General features: G+C 40.6%; 1 pseudogene; it reads left to right on the forward strand.

The window, feature by feature from the left end:
- The first annotated feature begins 8,485 nt into the window (after positions 1–8,485).
- Positions 8,486–9,865, forward strand: LOC102022856 (annotated as a pseudogene).
- The last annotated feature ends 6,315 nt before the right edge of the window (positions 9,866–16,180 follow it).

Raw genomic sequence — 16,180 nt, forward strand, 5'->3', positions numbered from 1 at the left:
GTGTAGGTTTTAGGGCCCTTCAAACATAGGGCTGGCCTGGTTGTTCTGTATGCTGCCTAATATTTTGTGTGACCTATATTCAATCCTTGCTTTTCAGGAGGGTGTTTTAGGCAGGCTGCTGGCATATGACATGCCAAGCCAACCTGTGTCTCAGAACCTTGGAGAGAAGCAAAAGGTCCTAAAGTCAGTGGGTTGAGTAACAGATATCACTAATGTGAGAATGACTGGGGGCCCTTAATATGTTGATGTGGTCAAAAAGAGAAGCCTCAAATTAGAAAGAATAGACTGCAGAAATCTGGACAGCAAGGTTCCTGACTTCCCTTCCTTTCTCACTGACTGACACAGTGCTGGATCAGAAGAAGTGCACCTGTAGCCTTTCGCACATTAAAATTGCCTATAATATGACAAAATGTTCTCTCACTTCCACCTGCCAGGCAAGAAGATAGACAAAGTTCTGTGCTCCCCAGCATCTCATTGTAACCTCTGGTCTTTGCTTATCTTCTGTCCACACCTAGGCTTAAGACTATCTATTTGGATGTCTGTCATCCCCAGATGCTTTAGTGTGAACAGGTAGTAGACCAGTCATCATCAAAGAAAAGTAACTCACCCAAAAAGACAACCTATAGGGTGGGAAAAAATTATAGCCAGTTGTTCTTCAGACAAAGGACTGATACCTAGGACTATAAATAATTGAAAAACTCAGGCACCCCAAATTTCAGAGACCCAATCCAAAAATGGGCATTTGAAATAAATAGGAAACATCTCAAAAGAAGTATAAGCAGCAAATAAATACATGAAAAATGTTCAACATCACTGATTATTCAAGAGATGCAAATTAAAACAACACTGAGATTCCATCTCATTCCGGAAAGAGTGGCTATCATGAAGAAATCAATAACAGATGCTATTGAGGCTGTGGGGGAAAAGGAACCCTTCTCCACTGTTGGAGTGCAGACTGGTGCAATCACTGTGGAAGTCAGTGTGGAAATTCCTCAAAAAACTAGGACTAGAGGTTCCATTTGACCCACCTATTTCCCTTATTGGTATCTTTCCAAAAGAATTAAAAAGCATCAAACCACAGCAATATATGCACACCCACATTTATATCAGCACAATTTGTAATAGCTAAAACTTGGAAACAACCCAAATGCCCTTCAAACATCAAATAGATTTAAAAAAAAGATGTGGTTTTTAAAAAAAAATATGGAATGGAGTACTACTCAGCCATAAAGAAGGATAAACTTGAGACATCTCTAGGTAAATGGATGAACCTGGAGACCATACTCTTAAGTGCAATAAATCGGACACATGTGTAAATATTACATTATCTCACTGTTGTGAAGAACTGAAAGTGTAAATAAGAACCAAAGTGTATAACATATTGTAAAATTGGAAGTAATTGTTCCAAGGGAAAGAGGAATGGGGGAGTGGAAGGGAAAAAAATGAGAAAAAAATAAAATGGAAATAAAGCTTTGTAGATAAGGAGAGGAAAAGGGGTTGAAGAGAAGGGAGGGGAATGGGGGAAAAAAGAGGAACTGAGATATATGATGTACAGATACAAATTCCCAATGATGAATGCCACCATTATGCATATTTAAATTATGTCAATAAACTTAATTGGAATAAAAAAAAGAAAAAGAATTCACCTGATAGGTTCCCTAAATGTGGTATGCAGAGTGTTTGTGAGGCAGCTCTTTGATTCTTCCAAGAAGAATCCTCAGCTGACAGAGATGTCAGTAGTGGCTGTGAGCAAGGAGGGTAGTGTGAAGTGGACAGATAAAGTGAACTCATGGAGGAAATCCTGACAACAGCTTCTAGAGTTAGGTTTGAAAGCAACCCTGGAAACTAGACAAAGGCTGACTGAGTCATAGGCATCACAGGGAGACCCAAACATCTGAGTAGAGTTAGCACTTTGCTAAAGAAGCCCTGCCTCCTGTTTTCCTCTGTGTTGTGCCTGCCAGCACCCATAGCAAACTGCACATTTATGTAGCTGATGGAGGGGCTGAAGTTAAAAACCTTCAGTATAAACTCCCCTTCTCTGTTCTTAAAGGTATTTGCACCAGTGCTGCCTTGTTCAGCCCACCTTCCTTTCTTGGGTCCTATTAGTTACCTTGACTCCAGAGTACAGCAACTTCCTCAAAATCTGACAATTTCATCACACATGTGTTCCCACACATCGCCTCCCTGGAATTTGGCAAACTGTCATTGTAAATCACCTCCGCATCAGAGTGACTCTCTCACTTTCACAGGTTTACACCCATGTACACATACATATGCACACACACAGAGCACATGTAAAGAAGTCTACATCATAGTGACCAGGACACAGGTATTGAGCTCAGGATACAGGATGAGGATGCTCATCCTTAGGGCCCTGCTGAGCCTCCTATCAATAGTGGAAAGTGTCTCTGAGCCCAGGTGCCCTCTAAGGAACCCCCATTTAAATGGTGCCCTGGTGGAGTAGCTGGCATAGGTATGGGATGGGAGTTGGAGGAATGGAGCACATTGAAAGAGACACTGGTCCTTTCTCAGTTAGCATTTAAATAAACTTGTCCATTCTTTGATAAAGAAAACCAACTTCTACTTGGAAGAGGGCTTTGCCTCAGCATCCAACCTAAAAGCCACCATGTTGGTTGAATGTAGGAAGCAGGAAGGCAGGTAAAGGACCTTTAAGCTCCAAGCATGTGAGCAAAAATAACATACCCATCCTGAGCTGTGTACCAGATCTTCCTGGATCACCAATCACAGACCAGTGGTCCCGTTTCCCAGGCAGTTTAGGGTGCAGGCAAAACCCAGATACAAACCTCAGCATCAACACTTTGTAGACCTCCTGATTCTATGTCTCCAGTCAGTTCGGCTAGTGCACAGGAGCCAGATGTGGGCTGCACTGGCGGTGACCACGGACCACCAGTGTCTGTGACCTCCAGGAGGTCAGGGCACAAATGAAGTCCAGATGTGAACCGCAGTGCCAGAAGCTCATGGACTGCCTGCCCTAGTACCTCAGGCAGCACAGGGCACACATAGGAAGAGTCCAAACGTGAACCCTGGTGTGAGCAGTTTGTGGGCCTTCTGAGTGAGGATCTCCTGTCTGCACTGGGCGCATGGAGGGTGGAGACTCCTGTGTGCTTCATTTTTGTCTCTGGGTACTCTAACTTTCAAGAACCATTTTCTTCATTTGTGCCTATCCTGCTGTGTCTAGGTTCATGCTCTTGTTGTGTACTGGACACTGTTGCTATGGATCCTGTGGATTCTTCTAAATTTTATATCTTATGTAATGGATGTGGTGCGTTTGACAGTTGTTCTGTTGAGTGATACTGTTTCATGGCAATAGGCTCTTTTGGTACTAAGGAGATAAGTATACCGACCACCAAAGCTTCAAGCAGAGATGTCTGCTTAGTAAGTACTTTGGGTCACAAGGGGTGCCTTGTGCAGTCAATTGTAGTGTTCTAGGAGACACTTTGTCCATAGGCCTCAAGATATGTCACAGGAAATATCCTGAAAAGCACCCCATAGGCCAGGTTCATCAACAGTGGAAGTGATTTGATCCAGCCAATCTGAAGAAGAAACAACCTATCCATCCTGGTTTGGGTCCAGTACCAATTAAGCAATGGTGTGAGATGGGCACAGAATGGCAGTTTAGATTGCAATGCTATTTTATGATTAGACCATATCATGCAAAAAGCATAAAAAGTGAAGTCTTTTATGTTTGCACTTTTGTATCTCTTTACCTCTGGAAAAGTGCAGAAATTAGGCTATTTGGAGTGGCCCCTGAGGAAAAGCAAAATAATATCATTGATATCCCCAGCCTCAGATCCCCACCTGTGTGACAGAGGATGTGTGTGTCCTCTCAGACCAATTCCCTATATCCATCTTCCCCAGTTCTGCCTCCCTTGCTGCCTTCCATTGATAGTGAAACTAGTTCCCCCATATTTTCGCATTGAGGAAGGGCCCCTGCAGGGACAGGTCCTGCCCCCTCAGGATGCATTGTTCCATGGGATGCTCTCATGAGTCAAGGCTTCCCATTTAGTGCTAGAAGGATGCACTAGCTCCCACGGTGTCTTCCTGGTTCATCACAGTGAGACAAGGGAGGGTGAATATAGCCTCACTTTTAACTTTCAGGGCAGGGCCAACCATCTGAGCTTGTCACTGCATGAGGAGGGTGAGTGATGGATCCAGTTCCTGTTTTCCTGTCTGTTTTTTGCATGTTCAATCATTTTCAGATACACCCCATCTCTCTGAAGCCTAGAGGCTCCAGTGGTGTCCTTGTCTGCTATGTGCCCTCCCAATGGAACAGGGCTAACAACAGGCCAGAAGCCATGCAGGGATGTGTGACCATGATCAATTCTACCCTCATGATTCCTCCAACCTTATGCTTATACAACAATCCAAGAAAAAGGGGAACTCGACCTGTCTTCTCGTGCAGGTCAGTCATTCATTATAATGGAAGCCTGATAGAAGAACAAACCCTGGCATAGAAGACTAGCCCCTCAAGATGCTAGTCTTATTCTCAGTTCCTGAGGAACCGTTCTTGTATTTCTGCAAATAGCATACGGACAAGCTATGAAAACCCTATGTGAGAAATGATCATTCAAATTTTCATAGCACTGAGATGGTTCCTATGAATCTCTGAAGGATATGGGGCTCCTCTTCAAAAAACTAGACACCAGTTTAGTGTTTGAGTACAGATAAGTAAATTTCTATAAATATACATTGGTAGCTTATCTAATATCCATCTTTGACTCCATAGGCTCCTGACAGGTTCATGAAACCCACTTCTATTACACCGACACCTTTTTAATGGCTTTCTGACAGGTTTTCCTCAGCCCAAAGAGTGAGCCATATTATTCTATGGTAGTTGAAGAGCACATAATCCCCAGCAGGGAGGATCTACAGTCTCTTTCACCAGGAAGTAGTGCTATGAACTCAGAGACCTCCACTCTCTCAACAACCCATACATAATTATGGGGATTTATATCCCTCAGGAGAAAATGAGGCAAGAGATTAGGATATGGCAGGCTGGCTGGAAAACACAATGTAACCTGTCAATTACAAAGTTCTAGAACTGAGGGCGTTAGAAGGAGCTGACTCCCATGAGAATCTTCAAATTAGAGAAAGAGGAGTGAAGAAGTGTGGAAGACAAGATCTGCCCAGCTTTATTTTCAGTGCTTTTTCTTCTGAGTTACCTGCCTGACCATACTTCAGTCCCAGCATAGCTAACTAATCCCTGAAACTCCATCCTACCACCCACCACTTTATTCCTCTTCCCATTCTGTTTTCCTAGCAGAAGCCCCAAATCTCTCCTCCCTGCTCATGCACATATTCAGTCAATGCCTCTGTCCCAAGCACTGGACACCTCACAGATCCCTCTGAGATCCAGTCCCTTCTCTTGAGACTCTGTCTCTGGCCCTGCAGGATGGTAGTTTAGGCAGTGAGGAGTTGTTGTATGTGGGGTGGGTACAGGAAATGTAACCTTCTCTTCCACATCCTCTCCCCAGAGTCTCTCAGAATTGTATAGAATCCTGGCATATTCACCCCCCTCTGGCCTGGTCTCTTCTCTTTCATCAACACAGCATTATTACTGGGCTCCTTGGGGAATGCAAGACTGCAGGAGTTTCTGCATGTGTGGCTATCTGCCTTCTGTCCCACATGCCAGGTTTTCTGGCTTGCCACCTTCAGAGGATATCAGGTCCTGTCCCTGACACAAAGCCAGTCCACTCTAGGAAAATGTTCTCATTTGGCCAATCCCTCTCTCTACTGCCTGATTTGGGGAGAGAGAGGGCCAGTGTTGCCCTCTGTATACTGCAGGCACTTCTAAGTACTAGTGGGGACCAAAGCTAGTGTATTATGGCTAGTCCTGTCTCCAAGAAACCACTTTGTTAACAGGAAATACTCTGTGGGGTGGGCCTGGACTTCCAAGCCTCTGTACCCATTGGGCTCACAGTCACACGTGAGTCAAGGGCCATAGGGAACAGACACCTGGGCACAGGTAGAATGCCTGGTGAAGATGGTCCAAGGTGAGTGAGTAGGGGCAGAGCTTGCTCAAGGTGGGAAGCTCCAGCTCTTCTTTGGTCATCCAGGGATTAGAAGAGGTGGCAGAATGTCTGGAGCTGCTTGCAGATGATGTGGTCCATGAGAAGAGAATGTAAATCTGCCTGCAAGGATGAGGGGCTGTTCTACATGCCAACAGATGCTTCCAGACGCAGCATCTTCCTTCTTCTGAATACTTCCTATGGGCCCTACACTGGATTGTGGCAGGCACTGTACCCACTAGCCAAATCTTTCTAGAATTTGCTTTGCTTGTCACTGCCCAGTGCCTGCCATGCCCACCTTATACCTGCCTGTCCCATCACCTCACCTGGTTGGAACCTTGACTTTCTCCATGCTGTTCCTTCTACCTCAGATGTCTCTTTCTTCTATTCTACCATGCTCACCTCTCAGCCTCAAGGCTGTAGTGAGGCCACCTGCTCCTGACAGTTATCTAAAATCTCAACTCTTTGGAGTGATGAGTGTCATTTGTATGCATATGAGATGCCAAGTGCCTGATGGCCTTTAGATTCAGGATGAATCCTGGTCACCAGAAAGACTAAGGCATGCTCAGAGGGTTGGGACTTTCACCTCCACACCTGACATGGGTTATGCACAGAGACTCCTGATGTCCTGCCAAGCTTTCCTGAGCCTGGAGGATCAGCCTCCCAGCAGTTCTAGGCTCCTGATGTTCTTGATCCCAATCTATGAGCAATAAATTTGCTTTGTTTAAACTTAGGGACATGTTCTGTTTCACTTCACTTGTGCAAGTAGTGGAGGAACTGGGCACAAAGAGCCCATTACAGAAATTTGTGCAACCAGCAGAGTCTGTTCTTCTGGCTTCCTGCTGAAATGGGAAGAGTGACAGCCCTCAGTACCTGGCTGAGGGGCGGCATCAACCCTGTAGTGACTGGATATGCAGTGGACAACAGATGGGGAAGAAAGGGCAACAAATGGGCCTCACTGATGAATGTGAGTGTGCTGACTGAATGGAGTAAGACCTAGAAAGAAAAGTATGGGGATAAGTGAAATGACATCGAGCTTCCTGGAGAGAGAAAGCTGGAGAATGTGACTCTCTCTCTCTAAGTAGTGGCTTTGCACTGGCCTAGAAACAGCCCTAGTGACCATGGCCCCACCCAGCATGGAGATAGGTGGCCAGTCTCAGCCTGATTGTGCTCAGCACTTTCCCCTCCCTGTGGTACCACCTCTGTGTTATTGCTTACAATGCTGTCTGCACTCACCGGGTTCTATATTCCCAGAGGGTATAACTATCCCCTCCTCTTTTTTTTTCATTTTAGATTTATTTTTTTATTTTTTTTTCCCAGAACCAAGAATCAAACTCATGACCTTGAGCTTCCCAGGCAGGAGCTGTGCCACTGAGCTAAATCCCCAGCCTTTATTTTATTTTAAAGAGAATTTAAAAATTAGAAATGATACAGAATTTCAGAAAAACAAGATGATATGAATTCAACAATGGTTGTTATATTGTATATTGCATATCGTTGTCTTCAAAGTAGTTGTTCAGATAATCAGATATAAGCATACAAAATTGGTGAAAAATAAAAATGAAGCATTAACTGTTCCTTTCAATAAGCCAATAGAAATTGGTAGTACAATTCTCTTAGCCATTATATATATATATATATATATATGATTTTCCCCTTGCTTCTTTTTCTTTTCTCCTTTCCCTCATTCCAGTTGTTCTTTCCTTTTGAGAACTTTCTTTTCCTTCCACTTGATTCCCTGATTCTCTTCCTAATCCTTCCACAGTTTTTTTCTCATAGTGATCCAGGGAGTATACACTGCAGAGAGAAATAATTTTTTAAAAGGTAAATGTAGATTCGACTGTAGTAGGAAAATGACTGCAAATAAAACAGAAATGAAAGAGAAAGACAGACATCACTGTCTAATTAAGACAGTCTACATCTCCTGAAAATCATATTTTTTAAAAAGTATGAGCAAGTATTATTTGGTTATAAAATCAATCTCATTTTAGGGCACAAATTGCAACACTGAAATCAGGTTTTGAACGTGATCAAATTTGTGTGGGACACTTAGAAAAGTTACTTCATCTCTCTTAAAATGCTTTATCTGCAAAATAGGTGCCCTATCGACATGAGCCCACAGCACTGTGTGGAAGAGTAAGAAAGGTCTGTGGAGAGCAGTGCCTTGTGTGTTGTGACTGCTTGATCTCTCCTGACTTCCAAATAGAGACTCTTTTTGGTAACCTGTATGTTACAACTCACTTAAGTGTACAACCTTACAGTCCCTTGCTCTTTGCTAACCAAATGAGATGGGTCATATCTTTTGGTTAAAAAGGGAAAAATGACTTACTCAAAGCTAGCTCAAGGGGAGGCCCAGTGCCTTGTGGTGGACACCAGGCATGGCAAAGGGATTCACAGCCGTGAGAGATTGTTTCGCACAAAAGTATTCTTTGAAGGACTTTATACAGTATTGGAGGATGACAGAAGCCGTTTTGATTGATCTGTTTGCCTTGGAACTGAACCCTCAGGAAGACTGCAATCAGACATTGTTGAAGACACTGAATGTTGTCCGATATCACAATGCTAGCAGGGCCCACTACTTTTGCATAATATGTTGCAGTAACATCAGCTGTGAATGGGATACTGAAAGTGATAATTGTGAATTGAAAAGAAGCAATGAATTTTCAGCCTTTCTGAGTGACTTTGAGGTTGTTAGTAATCCGAGCATGGCTGCCTCTTTGTATATGATTAAGTAAAAAATTGATAAAAAAAAATTTGAGCAACATTAAGGTGATTGTACCAGTACACAGGAAAAAATTAATTAAGATTTTTATTGACCATCTCTTCATTAAGGTTTACAATTTTGAGTTTGAAGATTTATAGGTAAAAGATGGCCTTTTGAAGCAGTCCACTGAAAAAAACATGATCACAGCTCCTGAACTAGAAAAACCCCAGGATGAAATAGAAACATATTTGAGAAATCTGCCAGCACTGAATGGAAAATTAACTATTATTACATCTCCTTTGATCCTAGATATTTTCACACATGGATTTACTACAAGAATAGGTAGGGTATCTTACATACCAACTCTTAGCTCTTTCAATCTCTTCAGTAGTTCCAAATGGAGATCGTAAAACAGTGTTCAAGAAAACCTGTGTAGGTTGGTGAATACTGCAGGATTTAATGCAGAGAAATTTTACCGAATAAAGACTGATCATACCAATGAAGTGTGAATCATGGGGGTAAAGGAGCCTGAATTTTATGATGGAATAACCACAAATCAGAGAGGAGTCACAATTGTAGCACTTGGTGCTGATTGTATGCCTATAGTTTTTGCAGATCCTGTCAAAAAAACATGTGGGGTTGCTCATTCTGGATGGAAAGGTACTTTGTTAGGTGTTGCCATGGCTACAGTAAAGGCTATGACATCAGAATATGGCTGTAGTTTGGAAGACATTGTTGTACTGGGACCTTCAGTAGGACCTTGCTGTTTTACTCTTCCCAGAGAATCAGCAAGTGCATTTCATAATCTTCATCCTGCATGCATACAGCTGTTTGACTCCCTACACTGACATCCATAAAGCCCTGGGGAAGCTGGGGATTTAGCTCAGCGGCACAGTGCCTGCCTGGCAAACACGAGGTCATGAGTTCAATTCCCAGTACCATAAAAAAAAAAAAAGCCATTGGGATTCTTTTAGAACAAAGAGGAATTCTTCTACAGAATATTCAGCACCAGAACCAATATCTCAATTTCTGTACATCCTGCCATCCTGAAAAGTTTTTCTCCTGCATCCGAGATGGCCTTAACTTTGGTACACATATTGGCTTCATATCACTTAGACCATGAGATAGTTGACTGGATTTTTACATAACTTTTCATCCTCCTTCCAAACTGATGGCAAGAGAAAAGTCAACTGATTTGCGTAAAACATGGAGGATTACAATGGACAATTCATCTTTAGAGTATATTTTCACTGTTATTACCAAATCCAAACAATTTTTATTTAATTCTAATGATAACTGACTAAAAATTGTGTGATGTTTTATAGATGAAGATGGTTCTAAAATGTTATTCTCATTATTACATAAATCAGGAATTTGTGTAATATTTATTGAATATTTACTATTTGTCAGGTATGATGTTAAGCATAAATTAACAAAAATGGCTAAGATTTTTTCCTTTTGAATCCGATGCACTACAGGAAATAAACTTTACAACTAAAATTTAATTTTAATGCAATAGAAGAGTACAAAAAGAAGGTGGCCAATTTTACCCAAAAGGCAGGATAGAGAAGGTATTACAGGAAAAATGACACGTGGGCCTGGAGTATGTATAAGCTTTTAACAAATGAAGACCAACCATAGCAATGAGGGAACATCATAAACCAGAGAATAAACCTGGAAATTTCTATCATGTCCTGGAGACAGAACAGTGTGGGCAGAATGACACTGGAAAAACAAGTTAGAAATAGATTGATAGGGATCTCAAATGCCATGCAAAATTTGGAGATTATTGTTCAGGCAATCAGTAGGCATCAAAAGCAGAGGAGTATTTTTATTTCCTTGTTATCTTATCTAATATGATGGATTTTTACTGTGAGAGACAGAAGCAGAGAGATTACAGAAGAGCCAGTAAAAGAATTTCAGAAAAGAATGAAGTCCCAATAAAGCAGTAGAAAATAAAAATGGAGAATAGAGTAGATGGACGAGAGAGACAGCTCAGAGAGATGGACTCAGTAGTAACAGAATTGAGAAGTGAGGGAGAGTAGGCAAATCACTGATGATTCCAAAATTTCTTCTTAGGTAACTACCAAAAGTATCAACAAAGTCAGGGAGGTGGTTTCAGACAAAGGGAAAGCAGTGATTTTCACCTTACCACAGAATAAAATGCATATGGATGGAAATTTTTGGTCGTCAACTAGAAATATAGAACTGGAATTTAGGAGGGAGGTTGGGAAAAAGACAGATTTTAAAGTTAGCTAAACAGAGATGATGCCCAAGTCTGTTGGAGTATGTTGGGTCAAATTAGGATGCTCCAAAAGGAGTCCCGAGGGTGTGACCTCGTACAGCACCTGCGTTGGAAAAACAAGAAGCTGAAGCAGTAAAGAATAAAAAATAACAGTCATCAGAAATAAGAAACAAAAGAGCACTGTCATTTTGAAGAATCGTGAATAGGTGCAGGAGGGACTGAAAGAAGTCTTTAAGGATAAAACAAAGCAAGAATTGAGAACCAACCAGCTGTTTTATTTATGAAAGCTGTCTTTCACTAGCTGTCTGCAGTGAAGCTGACAGCCAGGTTTCAGAGCACTGAGGAAGAAGATGCACAGATATTGGCAGATTTTACTTGAGAAGATTTTACTTTATTGGCAGATTTTACTTGAGAAGAGAAAATAAAAGGATTTAATTTTTTTGTACTGGTAGTTTCAAGTATATTTGTAGGTTAAAGAGAAATGTTAAGCTACATTTAATTTGGGGAAAAGGTACATATTTTTAATGTAAGTTGTTATGTTGCATCTTGAAGACTTTGTTATGTTGTACCTATATTTCCTACATATGTATGGTATAATAACAGCAAACATTATTTTCTTGATATTTGCAAAGGACTTAAATGTGTATTACCTCATTTATCTTTATAACTACTACGAAATATACATGTTAGGTGTTATCCTTTTTACTCAGATAAGATAAATCTTCCACCTCATAAAGGTGAAATTCAAGGTCACACAATTTGTGATAAGATTGGAACATATATTTTGTGATTTAAATCTCTCAGGTTTTATGGTTAAGGCTACCCAAATTTTACTTTTATTTTCAACTTTACATTAATATTGATTCATACATCATTTAAAATTTTGTTCAAGTACTAGGATAGGTTAAAAAACAGATTTGTAGACATCAAAATGTTTAATATAGTGAAAAGTAAAAGTTAATAAGCCAGAAGTTTCAGTATTGTAATATGTGTTGTGAGTTTGCCAAAGCTTGGTACCTTGTTTAGTTTAGCTCTTCTATGCCTCTTATAGCCCAGTGTGAAATTTAAATGAACAAAATACCTCATTTCTTCAAATTCAGGGATGGCATTGAACACAACACAGAAATTTCAGACTCATGGGAAATAGTGTTTTGTTTAGTGTTAACAATATAGATTAAGGAATAATCCCACATATTGAGAAAGTTTGAGTTTCTAATTCATTGTATTATTCACTGTGTATTATTTTGTTGAAAGTTGTAATTTACAGAGTAGTAGTCGGTCACATTTTATTCAATATACCATAATATTTCAAAACCAAAGAAAATTATTTTTTATTAAAAAAAGACATACTCTGGGAAATGTTCACCACTGCAATGTTTAATTTAGAATCCATAATAAAATTGCAGCATTAAAATCATGTAATTAACACCATTAGTACAGCAGTATGATTCCTCACCCATGGACAACTGCTGGGTAATTAATAATCTGTCCTAGAAAGAAAAGCCTTCTCTGATCTATGGCTGCGGGAGTCGGAGCAGGTCAGACTGCACTCCTCTTCAGGTTGCCTTGCGTAGAGGCTGGGAGGCAACACTGGCACAGAGTTCCAATGCCCAGCGATCATTCCATCCACAGCTCTCCTGTAACTACCCTCTTACTCAGTGTTATGCCTCAGACGTTCTCTCACATCTTTCATCAAATCTTGCCTGACTTTTATGAGGACAAAATAATTGCTTTCCTACATCAAAACCAATCCATTATTGGTAGACACCTCAGTTGCCCTTAGTCTGTGCTATTTAGCAGGAAATCTTCCTCATTATTGCTTAATATTTCTTCAGAATTTTGCCATACGTTGGGTGCTAGGAACACCCTGGGCTTGGCGGTGGAGGGAAAGGGGAACAGAAGTGAACTGAACAACATTTTACCTTCCGGAACTTCACAGTCTAGCTGTGCAGGGAGACATCAGACAAACAGTCAAGGCAGGGTGCTTAGAAAAGATCCACAAGCTGAGAGCCAAACATGCACTCCTGACTTCCTGTCACATGCTCACTTCCCAGCTCTCTCACTTCCCCACTCCCACCCACCTACAGGACGGGGCTGCGTTTGTGACACGTAGGCATTCTAGGCTTCAAAGGTCTATCTGACTGTAGATACCAGACACAGCAAGTACCACATGCAGAAGCAGATGGGCTTTCTGGTGAGCTTAATAAAGAGGGCCTGTGCCCAATTATCCCTGAAGCCCTCAGGGTTTTAGAAAACTCAAAGAGAGTAAAAGACAGCAAGGAGATAATAGACTTCTGGCTAAGAGGGTAGTGTGGATTTTAAGGAAGGAGCAAGCAACACATTAAAAATTTTAAAACAGGGGCTGGGGATTTAGCTCAGCGGCAAAAGCGCCAGCCTGGCAAGCGCAAGGTCGTGAGTTCGGTTCCCGGTACCGGAGGGGAAAAAAAAAAAATTTAAAACAGTGACCATCTTAGTTCCCAGATGATGAATTAGATTAGACTTTCAAATATTGAGGCCCATTTGGGATTTTTACCAGTTTATACTAGTGTATATCTACTTTCAGTTTTATAGACTCATTTTATCTTTAGAAATTAGAGGATAGAAGTGGGAGAGAGAAGAGAAAGAAGAAAGGGAGAAAGAAAGAAAGAAAGAAAGAAAGAAAGAAAGAAAGAGAGAGAGAGAGAGAGAGAGAGAGAGAGAGAGAGAAAGAAAGAAAGAAAGAAAGAAAGAAAGAAAGAAAGAAAGAAAGAAAGAAAGAAAGAAAGAGAAGGAAAGAAAGAAGGAAAGGATGGAGGGAGGGAGGGAAAGAAGAAAGAGAAATAAATTGTAAGAGAAATGTGAGATAAAGTTTAGAGCTTGGGAGAGTGTGAGCTGCTTCTGAAGAGTCCAAAACCTCCTGAATATTGAGGAAATAATCCAGCATTCAATTCCTCATCAGTGCTGAGCACTCTTTCCTGGCCTTTGCAAGCGTCTGTTCACATTATTTCCATTATAATTCCTGACAAGCAGTGAGTAAGTTAAATAACATACTCAGGGGGGACACAGCCAACAAATGAACAGGTTCTCCACCACAATGTCATCTTGTTTCTGAGTGGCTAGGGATGCAGCAGTCCTGGGAAGGCCAGGGTAAGACCCCTGCAGCTAGAGAAAATTTCTGGGAAAAGGAAACATGGGTGGTAGACATCCTGATATGTTCACAGGTCAGAAAGGTCTGGAAGGACATTAATGATGAGCTGAGACACAAGAGATTTGGTCTGAGTGGTAGGCAGCTGCTAAGCTAGTAAAGACACTTGAAATTTGGAGTTGACTGTGAGTGACATGAGAAGCTACTAAATTCATCTCTGATCAGGTCAGTCTGTTAGTTGTCACTTCTGCTATCCTATGCTGTGAAGAACTCAGGAGTGGGGACAGCATTGTTTTGGGTGGAACAAACATTTCCTTTGTCTTCTTGGCTTGGTGCAGTGCCTAGGCAGGCATCAGCATTGGCTAGTGTGAGGTGCATGGTTCCTGGGTCCTCTTGGCTGGATGTGGAGTCCAGGTGGGCATTGGTATGAGCCTTACGTAGGACATACAGTTCCCAGGTCCTCTTGGCTTGAGGTGAAGCTTGGAGGGACATCACTGTCAGCTGGGAGTGGCACATGTTTCCCAGGTCCTCCTAACTCCGTAGGAGGCCAAGCAGTGCACTGGCCCCTAATTTCTTCCTCAGTGAGTTCACTACCAGTATACAGGAATTGATTTTTCTGTATTGAATTTGTATGCTGCTAGTGGATTTGGTCATTAATTCGAAAAGTGGTGAATATTTTGGAGTATTCTATGTAGAGAGTCATGTTGTTTGCAAATAATGATCATTTGACTTATTCCTTTCCTATGCATATCTTTCTTTCTTTCTTTTTCTTTTTCTTTTTTTTTTACCTGGTTACTTTTGATAATATTTTCTACTATATTGAATAGGAGTAGTAATAGTGTAAATCCCTGTCTTTTAATGATTTAGGAGAGAAAGCTTTCCATTTCCCCCCACCCTTTCATATGACTGTGGTCATTAGGTTGATCATGAGTGGCTTTTATCAGATTAAGTCTTCTATTCCTATTTTCTTCAGTGTTTTTATCATGAAAGGATGTTGGATTATGTCAAAGGCCTATTCTGTATATTGATATAACCACATGGTTCCTCCTTTGCTTCTGTTTATGTGATGTGTTACATTTATGGATCTGTGTGTGTTGAACTATGTCTGCATCACTGGGACAAAACCTACTTAGGTGTAAGGAGTGAAATCTTTTGGATAATTTGTTGCATTTTGTTTGCCAGTATCTTGGTGAGGACTTTTGCACTTATAGTCATTGAAGGGATCAGTCTATGGTTCTATTTTTTGGTTAAGTCTTTTTTGCATTTTGGAATCAGAATAATACCATCTTCCAAGAATGAATAGGGAATCCTTTTTCCCTTTCAATTTCATCAAAGAGTTTGAGAAGTAGTGGTATTAGAACTTCTCAATTTTTGTAGAACTCAGAAGTGAGTCCTTCAATATATTTCTTAGTTGGTAGGTATTTCATTATTACTTCAGTTTCATTGCCTGATATTGGATTGTTCAAGGTATTTAAATCTTCAAGTTTGATAATTCATATGTATCTAGGAATCTATACACTTCTTCAGAATTTTCTCAAATTTTTGGTGTACAGAATAATAATAAGAATATCTTTGATTTTAAGTGTCTACTGTAATTTCACCTTTTTATTCTAATTTCAAATATTTGAGTCTTTTCTTTCCATTTTTTGTTAGATTTACTAAGCATTTGTCTATTTTGTTTATCCTTTTGAAGAGTGAACTCTTCAATTTATTAATTCTGTGTAATTTTTTGGTCTCAATTTTATTGCTTTCTGCTCTGGTCTTTATTATTTCCTTATTTATAATAGCTTTGAGTTTTGATATTTCTGCTTTTCTAGGACCTTGAGGTGCATTGTTAGGTTATTTATTTGGACTCACTCTGCTTCAGGCATGTGGGCATTCAGAGCAATAAATTTTCCTCTTACTACTGCTTTCGTTGTATCCCATATCCTCTGGAATGATGTGCTGCCATTATCATTTAGTTATAGAATTTATCATTTCTTCTTTGATTTCTTCTATAGCATAATTTAAGAGTGTAGTGTTTAGTTTTTAGTTTTCATGCATTTGCATAATTTCTGTTTTTCCTTGTTATTGATTAA

The sequence above is a fragment of the Chinchilla lanigera genome, unplaced genomic scaffold, assembly GCF_000276665.1.
Source record: "Chinchilla lanigera isolate Chin_1 unplaced genomic scaffold, ChiLan1.0 scaffold00036, whole genome shotgun sequence".
NCBI classification, from domain to species: domain Eukaryota; kingdom Metazoa; phylum Chordata; class Mammalia; order Rodentia; family Chinchillidae; genus Chinchilla; species Chinchilla lanigera.